The following is a 7,737-nucleotide window of genomic DNA, read 5'->3' as shown; positions in this document are numbered from 1 at the left end:
AACAAAAAAGGTGCTTTATTTTATTAAATGTATATGCTGCCCGTCTTGATTGTCCTGAGTTCATCCCCTTATTGAAGCACAAACTTACTTAGGCAACTGGTTTTTGTACTATATCTTCATGACATCACCTTCATCTTTTCCCCAGCCCACAGCTGATGCAGCTGACAATCATTTTTTGCTACTTCCAAAGAAGTTGTTTCCCCTATTTTCCCAATATAATTTTTGCTGTGGACCTGATCTTGGTTGCTTCTTTGACTATGTGGCTGCTGAGGCAGTTCTAGAACTGGAAACTGCCAACTCCTACTGACCACTTTTGGGTACTGCAGGAACACAGATACTCTCCTTGGTGACCCCCAAATCTCTGGTTGCTGGAAATATTCCTCTGGCCATTTTGGCTTAGGTTGCAGGAGAAACTAAATACAAGTTAGTCCTCAACTTACCATCACAATTGAGCCCCACATTTCCTTTGCTAAGCAAGGCAATTATTAAGTGAATCATTTTACTATCTTTACCACAGTTGTTAAGCAAATCTGGCTTCCCCATTGACTTACAAATGTTGATCACATGAACCCGGGACAGTACAACTGTCATAAATGCATCCCAGTTGCCAAGCGCCCCAATTTTTATCACTTGACTGGGGAATACTAAAATAATTGTAATATGAAAAATGGTCATAAGTCATTTTTTTCAGTGTTGTTGTAACTTTGAATGGTCACTAAACAAATGATTGTAAGTCGAGGATTTACCTGCACAAGTCTTCTTCTGCAGAAGCACCTGTTCACATCATGCCATCCAGAGCAATCGTCTGATCTTACCTAGACTCCCTATCTTTACAGTCTTGGAAAAAATTGGGCTCATTCCTGTGACAGAGAAGGGCTAACAATCAAGTCAGCAAATTTTATGCTGGTTCAAGAACCAGCAAATGTTATTTTTTAATGTGGATTTCTGATTATGCTCTAAAAACTGCTGCTCAAATCAGTCTGTACAATCACATGGCAAAGGACCATCATATCTCCTTTCTGCCAGTGTACCTGTGGTACATCAGTTTTAGTTGCAGTGGAAAAAGTTTACCATCTTTTGCAAACCATCTACTAGAAGATTGTTTTTTGGGGAGGGAATATATGGTAGCAAAATAAGGACCCAACTTTTTGAATTATAAAAGGAGTAGAAAGGAATTGAAAGTATTATTGAAAGGCTGAGCTAAAACAAATAGAAGCTAGATAAAATAATCTTAGTAGTGTCTACTATTGATTTCCCAAACAAGATAGTTTTACAAAGGTAACCATCAAAATCTCCTCTAGCTGACTTTACTAGTGATAACATGGTCATATTCTTACAATGTTTGTGGTAGAAACATGGGAGCAGTTTATCATTGCCTTCTTCCAGGATTCTTTTTTTTATCATTTTCTCATTCAAACCTATTGTCTTGAGATTTACTGATGTTCTTGCACCCAAATACTAAGCCCAGCCCTGCTTCACTTTTTCAAGGTCAATAAGGGTTTCCCCTCTTCTAATGTTTTCTAAAAACAAATAGTAAATCTTTCAGGGAGGATCTTGACGTGTGTAAGGAGACAGACAGCCAAATATGCTGCTTCAATTAATTGATGTTCCCTTATTGGGTAATGAAACATCCACCAGCAAACAATCAAGCTCAGAGAGCACCAAGGACTCCATAATGGTAAACTGTTGAGGCAGGCCAACCTCTACATTTTTTTATATATTCAGAGAATGTAAAATGCTTACATTAATAAAATGTGTAAGTTATATTTTCTTTATGCCCAAAACATTGTTTATAATATGTGGAAAAATACAGCTCATTTTCTCCATTTTCCACGCAACAATTATGATTGCAGAATATAAATACCCATAACCATCAGTTCCTGCTTTTCACACTTTTAAAAGCCTTCCCTAGAAAGAGTAACAGCAATAGCGCATACTGCTCCATAGTGCTTTACAGCACTCTCTGAACAGTTTATAATGTTAGCATATTTCCCCCAACAATCCGGGTCCTCATTTTACTGACCTCAGGAGAATAGAAGGCTGAGTCAACTTTGAGCTGGGCTGGATCGAACTCCTGGTAGTCGGCAGAGTTAGCCTGCAATACTGTATTCTAACCACTGCACCATGACAGCGAATGTGGAGAGAGAGAGTGTGTAAAAATCTTTAGCAACTTCAATTGTGTGATGGAATGTAGGAAGGAGAAGGATTTCAAAGAGGGAGGAGTAAGACGCAACTCAGCCTAGACATGTGCAAGATAAAAAGAGGGTGACGATGACCCTAACATTAACAAAGTATACTGTAAATCCGTGTTTCTCAATCTTGGCCACTTGAAGACATATAGACTTCAGCTCCCAGAATTCCCCAGCCAGCCCTGCTGTAGATAGTAGAGACCTCAGACTAGCAAGATTTTGTCTATAGGTGGAAACAAAAATTACCTGACAAATTGGGATCAGCAACACAGTCACTAAATGGAAAATCACATAACTGTGCTTCAATTCCATAATAATTCTGACTTCTTTGCTGGCTTGGAAGGAAAATCCTATCCTCCTTAGATAGACAGGGGAAAAAAAGTAGTTTTCTTTACATTGTTTGGAATGTTTTTATGTGTAGAGCGGATCAGCACTTGCTCATGCCAAGACAACCAATTCCTTGTCATGTAGAGTATGTGTTAAAACAGCACAACAAACATTCTCATGTAATAAAGATTTTTATCACTAACAGGTGCAATTCTTTCAATGCCAAAAGCCAAGGACAAACCTCTGCTCAGTGTTTACACACACACACACACAGTATGCCGCCCGTAACTTAAACATTCAAACTTGCCTTGTATGAAATACCTTTATATATTACCTTTCCAACACAGTTCTCCCTGAATTTTATCCATGGGTAGACTTCATTAAAACCATGTTGTAACTGAGAGTGTGAACTTTTAAATCCTTCAGGAAATATGGGACCTTGAAAGCCAGTCCAATAGCTAGAAACACCTGGGCTAAGGATTACAAAGTGAACTTCTTCCTAGTTTGTGAATAAGATGAAAGGTAGGAAGAAGAACTGCTAATAAAGAACAAGGGAAGGTTACATTGATAACTGTTGTAATATCTAGTCCCTGGATCTAGATGCAAAATGGATGTTTCTGAGTGGGTTGAGTTGCCTAAATAATCAATCCGTAGCTTTCTCGCGTAATAAAGAACGCAGTGTATTTTCCCCACCTCTGAGTTGTGTGTGTGTTTATAATATGTCTAAATATAGACATATTATGAGGAAATATTTACACATTGGATTTTTATTTGAGGCAGCTGTAATGTGGACCAAAGTTTGGTCAGGAATCAAATGATGAGGCGAGGCAAAAGAGTAAATTAGCCTTTTAATATGTTTAACTTATTCACACAATATACTAAGCTATTATGTGGTATGTCTGCTTTTGCCTTAGTATGATGTGGGAATCTAGCAAATGGTGGCTGATTGGTACAGTGTATGAAACAAGTTGTTGGTTTCCTAATGGGACAATGCTACATTTGTTTACTCAAAGCAAATCATTTCTATCAAGATCATTGCCAAAAAAAGTTGGTACCAATGTAAGGTCTTGAAAACCACAAAGGAAGCACATTTTGCACAAGATTTGTAAATTGTTAATCTTAAAGGTAATTTTTTATCAATAACAAGTATGAGAGATCAATTTAAATATTCTAAATCCAGTCACTAGAAAGATTTTTTTTAATCATGTTTAACACAAAGTCACAAACTTGCAAATATTTTATAGACCTCTATAAAATACCTCCTTATCTTTCTTCCCAGCTCATTTTGTAGTCACTGTCACATTTAACCAAAACAGAAAATTGTGATAGTAGCATTGCTTGCTGATTAAATGCCAGACGATAAATCAGATTAATGTCCCAGCCAAGCAAAATAAAATTGTGAAGCCTGTTGATTTTCCAACCTAGTCAAATTAAAAAAATATCTTTTTGGTCTCTCCATCATCTCTTTAGCTGTTGTCTCCCAGTCACTAAGAACTGCCCTATGCAACATTTTCCTTAGGCTGCAAAAAAGCTTGCATACCTTCTTTCTACAAATCCATCTGCCTGCATAAGTGATGCTTGAACAGCACATTCTGTAATATGTATTAGAGCTTATGTGAGTTCCTTATGAATGCTAGTTTAATGATCTTTGGAATGGTTTAATGGTTTGGAATAGTCTCTAATAGTTCTATGCCAGGGGTCCCCAACCCTCGGTCCATGGACCAGTACCGGTCTGCGGCATGCCAGCAACTGGTCCGCACAAAAAAGCAAAGCCCCATCCGCAAGATGCAGGCAGCACACAAAATCACTCACTCTCCGGTCCATTGAAAAACCTCTCTCTGTGGAATCAGTCACTGGTGCCCAAAAGGTTGGGGACCTCCGTTCTATGCTATACCTGATTTAAACCAGGAAAGAGAACTAGCCATGTATTGTTAGTTCTATCAATGTTTGATACAACTAAAAAGTGCTTTATTGGCATGTGATTTTTATTGTTTTTATCATGATATTTTTACTATGTCTGAAGACTTGTGCAAGAAATCTGTAACTATTGCCCTAACTAGGCAACATTCTCAGGATGGGTAACAGACAACTGTAGTTCTGGCTGTTTTTGCAAGATAATACCAGTTTTTATGTCCCCCTTGGAGAGTGGTGCATCCTTTTGTCCATTTCATTCTGGCTATGCTATTATATGCTATGGTGGTAATTGATCCAGCCATAACAGTCATAATAGAAGAATTCTCCAAATTTCATGAATGTCTATGCTTATGAGATGAGTTAATATATACTGAAATTGAAGCTTACATGGCTATTGTGTATTCTTTATTCTTTATTGGCCAAGTGTGATTGGACACACAAGGACTTTGTCTCCAATTCATAAGCTCTCAGTGTACATGAAAGCAACAAGTGATAAATCATGATCATAATCATAAAATACAATCATCATAAATCATGATACAATACTCAGTGATAGTCATAGGATTAAATAAGCAATCAACTATAAATCATAATAGGATACTAAATAAAAGCAATCAACATAAATCATAAGATACAAAGCTATAGTCATAAGAAGTTAAGGAAATGGGTAATAGGAAAGATGAGGATAATAGTAATACAGCCCTACTAGGTGGTTTGACATCCCAGGGGCATAAGGTAGTGTTGTGGGAATTAGTTGATTAGCAGAGTGATGGCATGGGGGGAAAAACTGTCCTTGTGTCTAGCTGTTTTGGCATGCTATGCCCTATAGCATCATCTTGAGGGAAGAAGTTGAAACAATCTGTGTCCAGGATGTGAGGGGGTCTGTAGATATTTTCACAGCCCTCTTTCTGGCTTGTGCAGTATATAGGTCCTCAATTGAAGGCAGGCTGCTTGCAATTGTTTTCTCTGCAGTTCTAACTATCCGTTGAAGTCTGTGTCTGTCTTGTTTGGTTGCAGTGCCAAACAGACAGTTATAGAGGTGCAAATGACATTATCATCATTATCATTATCATTTGATTCAAGCTTATCCTCCCTCAGAAAATCATTGTGTAATGTTGGGTCAATCTCTGATTTTCAATCCAATCTCCCCTACAGAGTTATTTTAGAGCTAAATTAAAATAAACCTTGAGCTCTTCTGGTGAAAGATGTGGTGGTGGTGATGGTGGCAGTGATGATGATGATAGGATGGAGAAAGGAGAAACTATTGCCTTATTTTACTTCTCCTCTCATCTCCTGATTTTTTCAGTATCTCACTTGATGATGAGTTCTGGAGATTCAGGCATTTTGATTTGTTCTAATAAATTAATATCCCATCATGGATTTGGGCTGTTTGAATACAGTAAATTCCACTGAATGTGGAGGGATGTACTTCTGCTCAGGGAACTGTATCCTCTATTCCCATTGTTTTGATCAACAGGATTCTACGCCAGTATACTGAAAAGTATATTTCACAAAATTCAATTGTACATATTTTCAGTTATGCTTAGAATTGTTATAAAGCTGTCACATATTCTAGAATATGCCTCTAGAGGGCCCCAGTTTGCTCTGGAACTACAGTAGCAGGATATCCCAGTTTGACAAGATTATGCTCTGTATTTTGATACTCTTGCATAACCCTTTAAATGGCATTTGAATAAATTTCCTGACAATATATGCCTATTCTGTGGAGGCAGATGATTGCTGATTGAATTAGTTCTGGCTTTTGTCTTCAGATTGATGACATTTATTGAGAGAAATTGACTGGTCCAAGGCCCCCCTGCAGGCATTCATGCCTAAAGCGACATTAAAACTCATGGTCTTCAGTTTGCTTTAGTGGTTAAGGGACCAGGCTAGAAACCAGGAGACCATAATTTCTAATCCTGCTTTAGTCATGAAAGCCAGCTGGATGATTTAGGCCAGTCACACTTTCTCAGACCAATTCACCTCACGGGGTTGTTGTCTGGGGAAAATAGGAGGAGGAAGGGGTGCTGGAAAATATTCGCTGCCTTGAGCTATTTGTAAAAATAATGAAGATACCAACAAATAAATATAAGAAAAATGAACTCACAAATCTACTTTCCTTCCAGAAAACCTTGAAATATTGGAACTTGGTGACAATTTAATAAGGGTTCTTCTACCTGAATTTGATTTTGAAAGTTTTTTTTAAAGAAATAAGAGAACTTGGTATACAAACCAATTTGATTTTATTTTTTTTCCCCTCCCTTACTAGTTTACAGAGGTTGACTTTGGATGGAAATAACACAGAATCTGTCTCTTGGTCATTGCATTTTCCACACGGTGTGGACCACACCTAAACTATCTTAGCATGGAGAATAGAGCACTGCAATGTTTTCCAAGAAGCTTGTTCACATTTTTTTATAATTTGTTGTTTCTTCATTTAAATGGTAATCTATTCACAGATCTCCTTCTGATCTGCTAATATAGGGGTGTCAAACTGCTGGCTTGTGGGTTGGTTGCATCATGCGGAAGCCGCGCCAACCCCACTTCCAGAAATGCGAAAAAAGTCATGATACGTCACGACACGGCACATGACTCAGCAAGTTTGACACCTGTGTGCTAATATTATATTGTCATTGAAGCTGGAAAGGAACCAGCTGAAAGTGGTAAAATTTGGAGATGTGGAAAAATTTGACAGAGATCTGCCTGTCTGAAAACCAGCTTTCACCAGTTGGTATGCAGCTTTCTTTCAGGTTTAATGAGGATGGACCTGTCAAAAAAACAAACTCCAAACAATCTCACTCAGATTGCCAGAAAATTGATTTCACAAACTATCCGAGAGTATTAGAGCACAAGAATTTTAGAGTCTATGAAACTTCAACCATGTGTTCCTTGACAATTATATTGTATGTTACTACGTTTGAAGATGGAGGGCTTCAAAAATGTACACTATTATCTAATTTAGCACGTGAACAAAATCAGCTTCATTCTATTCCATTAAAGTAAGTGACTAAGACACATAATTTGTCAGGGACTTAGAAGTAAAAAAACATAAGTTGAATTTCATTGTGGAATCAGGAAATATATTATCTGTGCAATAAAGAGTATACATTTAGTATATTTTCTGTAATATAAATACATTCAATTTCAGGATTGAAGAAATTAGTTTGGTTTCTAAAAGAAAAAATGTGCTGCCAAAGTCTGAGTTCCTGTAATCTCATTCATACTACACCATGAACTTTTAGAAATGTCTCAAATTACAACGTAGTTTAATTTGCAGTCCAAAAGCCCATTTGGCTAGGAAGCTAAG

General features: G+C 37.4%; 1 pseudogene; it reads left to right on the top strand.

Annotated features, from left to right (window-relative positions):
* Nucleotides 1-5,093: 5,093 nt before the first annotated feature.
* LOC120313498 lies at nt 5,094-7,433 on the top strand (annotated as a pseudogene).
* Nucleotides 7,434-7,737: the final 304 nt, after the last annotated feature.

This window comes from Crotalus tigris, unplaced genomic scaffold, assembly GCF_016545835.1.
Source record: "Crotalus tigris isolate CLP2741 ecotype Arizona unplaced genomic scaffold, ASM1654583v1 scf7180000018691.1937549, whole genome shotgun sequence".
Classification (NCBI taxonomy): domain Eukaryota; kingdom Metazoa; phylum Chordata; class Lepidosauria; order Squamata; family Viperidae; genus Crotalus; species Crotalus tigris.
Note: the sequence above shows the minus strand (reverse complement) of the source record. Positions and strands in the feature narration are given on the sequence as shown.